At 38.9% G+C, this 7,836-nt stretch overlaps 1 protein-coding gene and 1 long non-coding RNA gene across 2 annotated transcripts in view; one reads left to right on the top strand and one right to left on the bottom strand.

Annotated features, from left to right (window-relative positions):
* dbn1 (drebrin 1) overlaps positions 1-7,836 on the bottom strand; it is a 98,647-nt gene that overhangs the window by 9,694 nt on the left and 81,117 nt on the right. The window lies entirely within an intron of this gene.
* Positions 2,611-7,330, top strand: LOC103354661 (uncharacterized). The gene is made up of 3 exons (XR_520056.1): positions 2,611-2,916; positions 6,403-6,518; positions 6,880-7,330. It is a non-coding gene; the product is annotated as an uncharacterized LOC103354661 (long non-coding RNA).

Raw genomic sequence — 7,836 nt, 5'->3', positions numbered from 1 at the left:
AAAGTAAAACTACAAACAAAAGTAAACATTTAAATGTTAAAAAAAAACAACAAAAGAAAAAAATGGTAAAAACTTTAAGTGTCCACGACAAAAATTTGCATTTTTTATAATAAATGATGATTTGATATTTTAAAACTGTAAAATTACACTTTTTCTCTTCAGCAAAAACAATATTGTTTGTTTTTTTGTTGTTATGTAAAAAGCAAAATGACATGAGGAACAAAAATATTGAATATTTTTCCTAAATTTGCTGTTATTTTGCAGATTTCCTCTGTTTTGTTAAATATACAAATAATGTCGAGTAAAATAACTGAAATAAAGTTGTAATGTCAATATATGACAATAGTGTAAATAATGTAAATAAGCTGTTTAGAATAAACAGTGATTTGATATTTAATATGTGAAGCTGTAAAGTTCTAACATTTCTTAAATTATTTTTATAGATATTTGCTGTTATTTGAAAGAAAAATGATGTACATGACTTAAAAATATATATTTATTCATATTTAATGAATTTTTCCTTTTTTTTTTTTTTACATTTTTCCCATGACATTAAATTACAGATTTCTAGTAAAACCACAGAAACAAGTATTAATCTACATGTTTACTGTTATTAAAAAATAACAATAAACAAATAAATAATAATAATAATTGGTAACGCCAACATGCCTTCTGAACCCTCTGGAGGGTTTTGGGGTTCAGAGAGTTAAATGTCAACAAAATAGGGAAATAAAAATATTTTTGCTCCTAAATGAAAAAAATAATTGTGATAAATAATTATAGATAATTACAGTAAGCAGTTTGTTTCTGAGTTAATGCTCAGAAGGAAGAAACTTAAAAATCAATTTATTTTCAGAAGCTTTTTCGTTGTTGAAGTCCATAAACAGTTAACTTGAGTCCAGTCTGAAGTCAGAACCGATGGTATCGACAGTATTTATCGTATCAGTCAGCTCAGGTTTACAAGAATTCAACCACAGCCGTCGTGATTCATCCTCAGCGGAGCCCCAAAGTCTGACTCACGACGCCTTCATCACAGAAAGGAGGTTTTCTCAACGAATCAGGGGGAGAGCAGAAGGAAGGCGAAGGACAAAAGGACGCTTCCAACATGAGTCTGCATTAAATTCTAATGAGGGAAGCTGGCTTGGCTGGTGACGGCCTCCCTGGAGGGGGCGATGTTATTTACAGGTCGAGCAAAGACACAAAGACAAACGCAGTAACTCAAACTGACTGAAATAACAGCTTCGTCTATTTCGGGGATTTTAAAAGAAACACATTCTTGGACGCGGTTCGTATTATTGAAGTCCAAATCTGGAACTTCTAATGAAGAACAAACACAACACACACACACACACATATATATATATATATATATATAGTTCAGAAACATTCTTTTCTTTCCCACACATGGAAACACAGATCGTCTCCGAGAGGTCGTCCAGCGGCGACACAACCGGCGTCAAAACATGGATTCAAGCAGCGACAGAAAGAGGAGGCTTCTAGAAACAGATTTAACACCCGAGTACGATAAAAATGAGACGATGTCGGGACGACGTTTCGGCAGCAGCTTCCGGTTGGAGGCGACGTAATCGACGTATTCAGCCTCACGTCCACTTCTACAGACGCATAGCGGTCGTGACTGTCCAATGAGTCGTTCAACTCTTAACCTACGATGACGGAACCATTTAAACACCAGCCTTTGTCCACAAAACAGTCACGCTTTTGGTTCTTTTATAGATTTAATAAAGATCCTCTGGAAATCTGTTAAAATGTGCTGGGTCAGTAATATACTCGCAGCAGCTCTCATGTTGGGTGAAACGTCTTTGGGCGTTCTCACCTCTACTTTTGGTTTCCACAAGTCTCTGGTTTCTATCTTTGACCCTCCTCTTGGTACCACTGAACCACATTTCTGACTTGTTTCTTCATCAGTCCACAGGTTCTTGATGGTTTCAGTCAGGACACGTCTAGAACCTTCATTCCAGCCTGATGGAACCATGTCTTCACCACTCTGATGTGTGTTTGGGCTCATTGTCTTGTTGGAACATCCAACCTAGTCCAAGATCAACCTTCTGCTGATGGTTTTACTTCAGTCTACTTTGTGTAAAGTTCCACGAGTAGCAGAACAGCCCCAGAGCATGATGCTGCCACCAGGTTTGGTGTGTAAAGAACGTTCTGTCATCCGAGGCCACGATAACATCTGAGTGCTAGTTTTAGAACGTTCTTCCTTTGTTAGCGTGGAACATTGTGGGCATTTTACACAGAAAAATGTTCCATAAAAAGTTCCTTCAACAACATTCCTAATATATCCTCAGCGAAAATGTTCCACCTTTGTTCATATATCGCAGTACAAGAACGTCTTATAAGGAATGTTCTGTTGTCTAAGGTCTTGAGAACATTCTTCCTTTGTTATCGTTGTGGAAATGCCTCACAAAAGAACGTTCTGTGATGTGTTCCCTCAGCAACAACAGCAAATGTTCTACCTTTAATACATCACATTACAGGAACTTTATAAAACGTTCTGTGGAACCAGTTCGGGGTTCCGAGGATTCTTGACAAACAACAGAAAGCTGCAGAAGCATCTTTTGTCGTCATGTTCTCCATCATGTCGACTTTTACTTTGGAAAACAGAACCCTAAAGTCTTATTCTGAAACTCCACACAGCAAAACGACTTCTTTCTTTCTTTTTTTTTCCAGACATGTTCCCTCAGACTTCAGCAGAAACATGAAACACAAGAGAGGTTTTTTTTTTCTTTCTTTTAAATCCACAGCTCCACATCTGCTGCTGATATCTCCCACCGCACATCCAGCACTCGTGGCTAATAATGGATTCACCAGACGGAAAATTATCTCGCCAAACCAGTAGCTGCTGAGGCAGTGAAATCACAGAGGGAACCTTTTCCATCAACACTCAAGAATTTGGTGAGCGAACCAGCACTCCGGCGTTTGTAGTGCTGAGATTGGACAAAAGGCTGACTGGGATTTAATTTTTTATTTTTTTTAAAACTAGTTTTGTCTGGATCAGCAGTCGTTTTGTGCGATGTGAATGAGAAGCTCCAGACAGACAAAAGCTCAGACCGCAAGCTTTCGATGAAGAAAACAAAAGAAGCTGATTTGGTTTAACCGTCAAAGACAAAGTGAAAATGTTGACGGGCCTCCCCTCCGTAAAAGGAAACGAAACCAGCACGAATGAAGCAGAGGAGTTCAGTGGAAAAGGGGAAATTAGCTTCAGTCCCACAACAACAGGTTTCATTTCTCTGCCAGCCCCAGGCTAAAACATTTAAGGCGTCCGTAATATGATCCCATTTAACTAAAAGTACAGGAATGTGGAGCATTATGAAGCCTGATGTCTGCCAGGTCAGCGATGGGAGGAAACAAAACCTCATTCAAAACCCAACTGACATTTCACATGTTTAAACACTGAGTGTAGTTTCTTGAAAAACTATCTAAAATCACTGTATTTATGTTTTTAGCTGCCTTTATTAACAACCATCACCAGTAACACTTCAAAGTTTGCAGGTTAAACGTCACAGATCGACAGTAAATAACATGAATTCCATGAAAAGCTACCCAGAAAGTAGCTAGCTAGTGCCACTCCGCTAAGCTAGGCTAGTTAGATATTAGCATAGCTGCCTTTATAAACACCATAACCAATAAAACTTCAAAATGTGCAGGTTAAACGTCACAGATCGACAGTAAATAACATGAATTCCATGAAAGGCTACAGACAGTAGCTATTCAGTACCAATCCGCTAAGCTAGGCTAGTTAGATATTAGCATAGCTGCCTTTATAAACACCATAACCAATAAAATTTCAAAGTGTGCAGGTTAAATGTGACAGATCGACAGGAAAAAACATGAATTCCATAAGAGGCTACCCAGAAAGTAGCTAGTTAGTGCCACTCCGCTAAGCTAGGCTAGTTAGATATTAGCATAGCTGCCTTTATAAACACCATAACCAATAAAACTTCAAAGTGTGCAAGTCAAACGTGACAGAACGACAGCAAATAACATGAATTCCATAAAAGGCTACACAGAAAGTAGCTAGTTAGTGCCACTCCGCTAAGCTAGGCTAGTTGGCTATTAGCATAGTTGCTTTTTCCCAATTTTCTTTGAAGCATTGTCTCACTTCTTTGGTATGAAAAACACATTTTCTGTGTTGGAGACGGAAAGCTACGTTCTCAAGCATAAGGAAACAGCAGGAAGTGAATACGTCGGCTTTAGCTAACGCGACTAGATAGCCAAAACTAGCTTAAATGCAACTGCTGCAGCTCAGTTGTCTGGCTCAGCAACATCAAATAGGAAATAATGTTACATCTTTGTTGATAAATTGCATTACAGGAACGCTTTTATATCTGGAAAAAATGCTGTGAATGTTAATATGTTCTGTCTTGTCTAAATTTTAACCTCATAGGAACGTTATTTGAATCAATAAATGTCCTTAAAACAATGTTTTGATGTCAGATTAGACTTCTAAACACTATTAAAGCTGGGGAAGGTCTAAAACATCTACGTATTTTCCTTTATTATTCCAGACAGAGGTGCTTTCTGTTTGTCCTGGGAGTCGTCCAGTCGTGTCTTTGTGTTGTGAAGCAGAGCGTTGCAGAAGGACAGAACAGTCAAAACAGCCTGAGCTGAGGTTTAAACTCAGTCAGCAGGACCAGGTTTCTATTCTGGGCCTTTAGGAAACATCGCCATCCTTCCCGGGTCCTCGAACACTAATCAGCTCTTCGGGGACGAGATCGAGGGTTTGGGACTGACTCAGCAGGACTTTAGCGCAACACCCGGAGACGCTGCAGCGTTTCTGGGTTTCGTTCAGCATCCAGTGTTGGCTCTGAAAATGCCTCGGGGTGAAGTGCAGATACTCGTCCATTATTCCCCCCGAAAAAAAAAAAAAGCCAAAATAAATCCCGACAGATGAGTCCAAGCTCTGTTTAAAATTCGACCAGAGGCCTGCTGTGATTGGTTCAGCATGTGGAGACGGAGGGCAGGTGAAAAGATGCTCGAGGCAAATCGGTGGAACAGTTTAAAAGACGGAGCAATTACTGCGGAAGAGCAGAAAGTTACTCGTTTCCAACTAGTTTTATTTCCTCTTTAACGTGGAAAAATGTTGATGAAAACAAAGCACGCGACGGAAACAGACTCAGCAAATTAAACACGACGTAAATGAAGCATTTGACGTCCATGAAAACCTCAGAACACGCCATGACTGAAAGCAGCGGTTAAAAATGGCTGAACTTAAACCTGGGAAACGTCGAGCATCTGCAAAATAATAAAACCTCAAATTAACGACTGACAACAACTGACAATGACTAAAACCTGCGACAGCAAATTACTATAACTGAAAACAAAGCAAAAAAAAGAAACAGCAATTAAAACTAATTGAGCATGTCGCAGAGAAATGAAAGTGAAATGAAACTGCAGCTTACTAATAGAGCGACTGACAACAGTGACTGAAAATGACTGAAAACGACTAAAACTGGCGACATAAACAGAAAGAGACGTAAATGAAAGACCAAAAACAGCGAATAACACGGACTGAGAACGTCGCTGAGGAATAAAAGTGTCGAAAAATGACTGAAAACGACCAAAAACAGCGACTGCAGATTATGAAAAGGAACGACTAAAAACACTGACTGAAAATGATTTAAAACAGCAGCTAAAAATGAAAATGTGCAACAAAAACAGACTGCAAATTAAACACGACATAAGTTAAGCTTTCAACGTCTAAGAAAACCTCAGAATCCAACAAGACGGAAAAAGACAAAGACACAAACAATGACCAACACTAACTGAGCATCCAACTGAAAACAACCAAATACAAGGAATGAAAATGGCTGAAAATGACAAAAACAGCAGGAGCGACTGAAAACAGTGACTGAAAATGACATAAAGAAGTGATTAAAACTGATCGAGCATGTGACTGAAAACGACAGAAAACTGTGATTTAAACTGAGAATGCCGCAGAAAAAATGAAATGGCTGAAAACATCAACGAAAACAGAAAACCACTACAAACAGTGAGTGAAAATGATTTCAAACAGCAGCTAGAAATAAAAATGTGCGACAGAAACCGACTCTGCAAATTAAACACGACACAAATTAAAAACAACATAAATGAAATCCTCACAATCCAGCGTGCGACTTTCAGCTTCTTCTGCAGCCACGTGGATAAATTAGCGCAGCTAGCCGCTAACTTCAACGCTCCCAACGTTCAAACGGTAAATAACACTTTAACCCTTTCCAACGACGTCACCGCTGAGAAAATGTAAAAACGGAATCACGTTTCTGCTCAAAACGCTCAACGCACGACTGCCTCGGATCTGCTTGAAACTTTGGTATTATAAACGATGGACATTTAAAATCTGTGAGGTTTTAGATTAATGTTTTATTAATGTGCTGTCTGCAGGTTGTTTCTGAGGCGGTTTGAGCGACAACATCTGAGGAACTATTAAAGAATAAAACCTGAAACTTTCTCTGTTCATCTGCAAGACTGGACGTGGAGATGAAATGATCTGATCACAGGTGGGATGAAATATGAAGAAAAACCTGAAACCGTCACAAAAAGTCTCATCGTTAACACATTAACAAAGAAATAAAGGATGCAGGATTCAGCTGGTCATAGTTTGTGAAGCAGACGTAGCTGCAGGTCACAACAACACAAAACTAAACACACACAATACTGTAATATGAAATACTTGTTGTTGTTTTTGTTGAGCCTAATCTAATATGAAAACAGAATTAAAATGAAAATAAAAGTCATGTTCAGGCTGTAATGAGATACTGTCGCCTCAAATTTCAATGTGTTAAAAAAAAAAAAACCTGCTGTAAGTTTAAAAAACAACAATAATAAAATCTTGGACTGCGTTTGTTTTGTTGCTCTAAGGTTTCCTGGTTCCTTCAGACGGTGGAGAACGAGGCAGTTTCATTGTGTGGAAACGTTATTTTCTTCAGAAGTCTGATGTGTTAAAGCCTAAAGATCGACTTCTAGATATTCTGTCTACAGCCAGAGTGTTCGGTCCTGCTCGGCTCCGTGGGTCACAATGGACTTCCTGAGGCTCCTCTGCACCAATCAGACGTCGGCGCTGAGCGACAACGTTGGGCCGACGCCAGCGGAGAGTAAACAGGAGGCCGAGCAGAGTGTTTGGACGAGACCCGCTGGTCTGCAGAGATTGTCCCCAAAACAAACCTCCTTCTATTCTGAGCCCATAAATCAGCCTGAGCTGGTTCGTCTCGACGGTACCGATGCGTTCTGAGGTCAACAAAGCCACAAACCCACTGTGGAAAGTACAATTACTGTAAAAGTTTACTCAAGTAAAGTTCTGACGTTTTTTTTTTTTTACTTTCTTTTCATTGTTTCAGTTTTATTCAAGATTTCAAAACTTTCTACGTCTTAGTCCTCCACATTTATCTCATTACTTTAGTTATTATGACGGTTTTACAAACAAGATGAATGTTCTGATCATCTGCACAAAAAGTCCAAAAAAACATGAACCTCAGGAGCTTCAGGAAAAAGGGACCAGATTTCTATTGTAGATGTTTTTAGGTCCTCAGATTATGACCACCAAGAAGACTGAGAAGGTTTTAGGGCTCAAAGAGACCTCGAAAACACAGAAGTAAATAAACAAAAGGACTAAATGAATAGTACGTTTTTAAAAGTCCAACCCTAGAAGCTGTCCAATAGAAAAGCTTTATTGTCATTATGAAAACTGCCAAAACAGTGACTGTAAACGACTAAAAACAGCAACTAATGACCCAAAACGGTGACTGAAAATGACTAAAACCAGCATCTGCAAACTACAACAGCAACAGAAACTGACAACAGTGACTAAAAACAAATAAT

Source organism: Stegastes partitus, unplaced genomic scaffold (assembly GCF_000690725.1).
Source record: "Stegastes partitus isolate 25-593 unplaced genomic scaffold, Stegastes_partitus-1.0.2 Scaffold115, whole genome shotgun sequence".
NCBI lineage: Eukaryota > Metazoa > Chordata > Actinopteri > Pomacentridae > Stegastes > Stegastes partitus.
The sequence above is the reverse complement of the archived record's forward strand: the minus strand, read 5'-3'. Positions and strand labels throughout refer to the sequence as shown.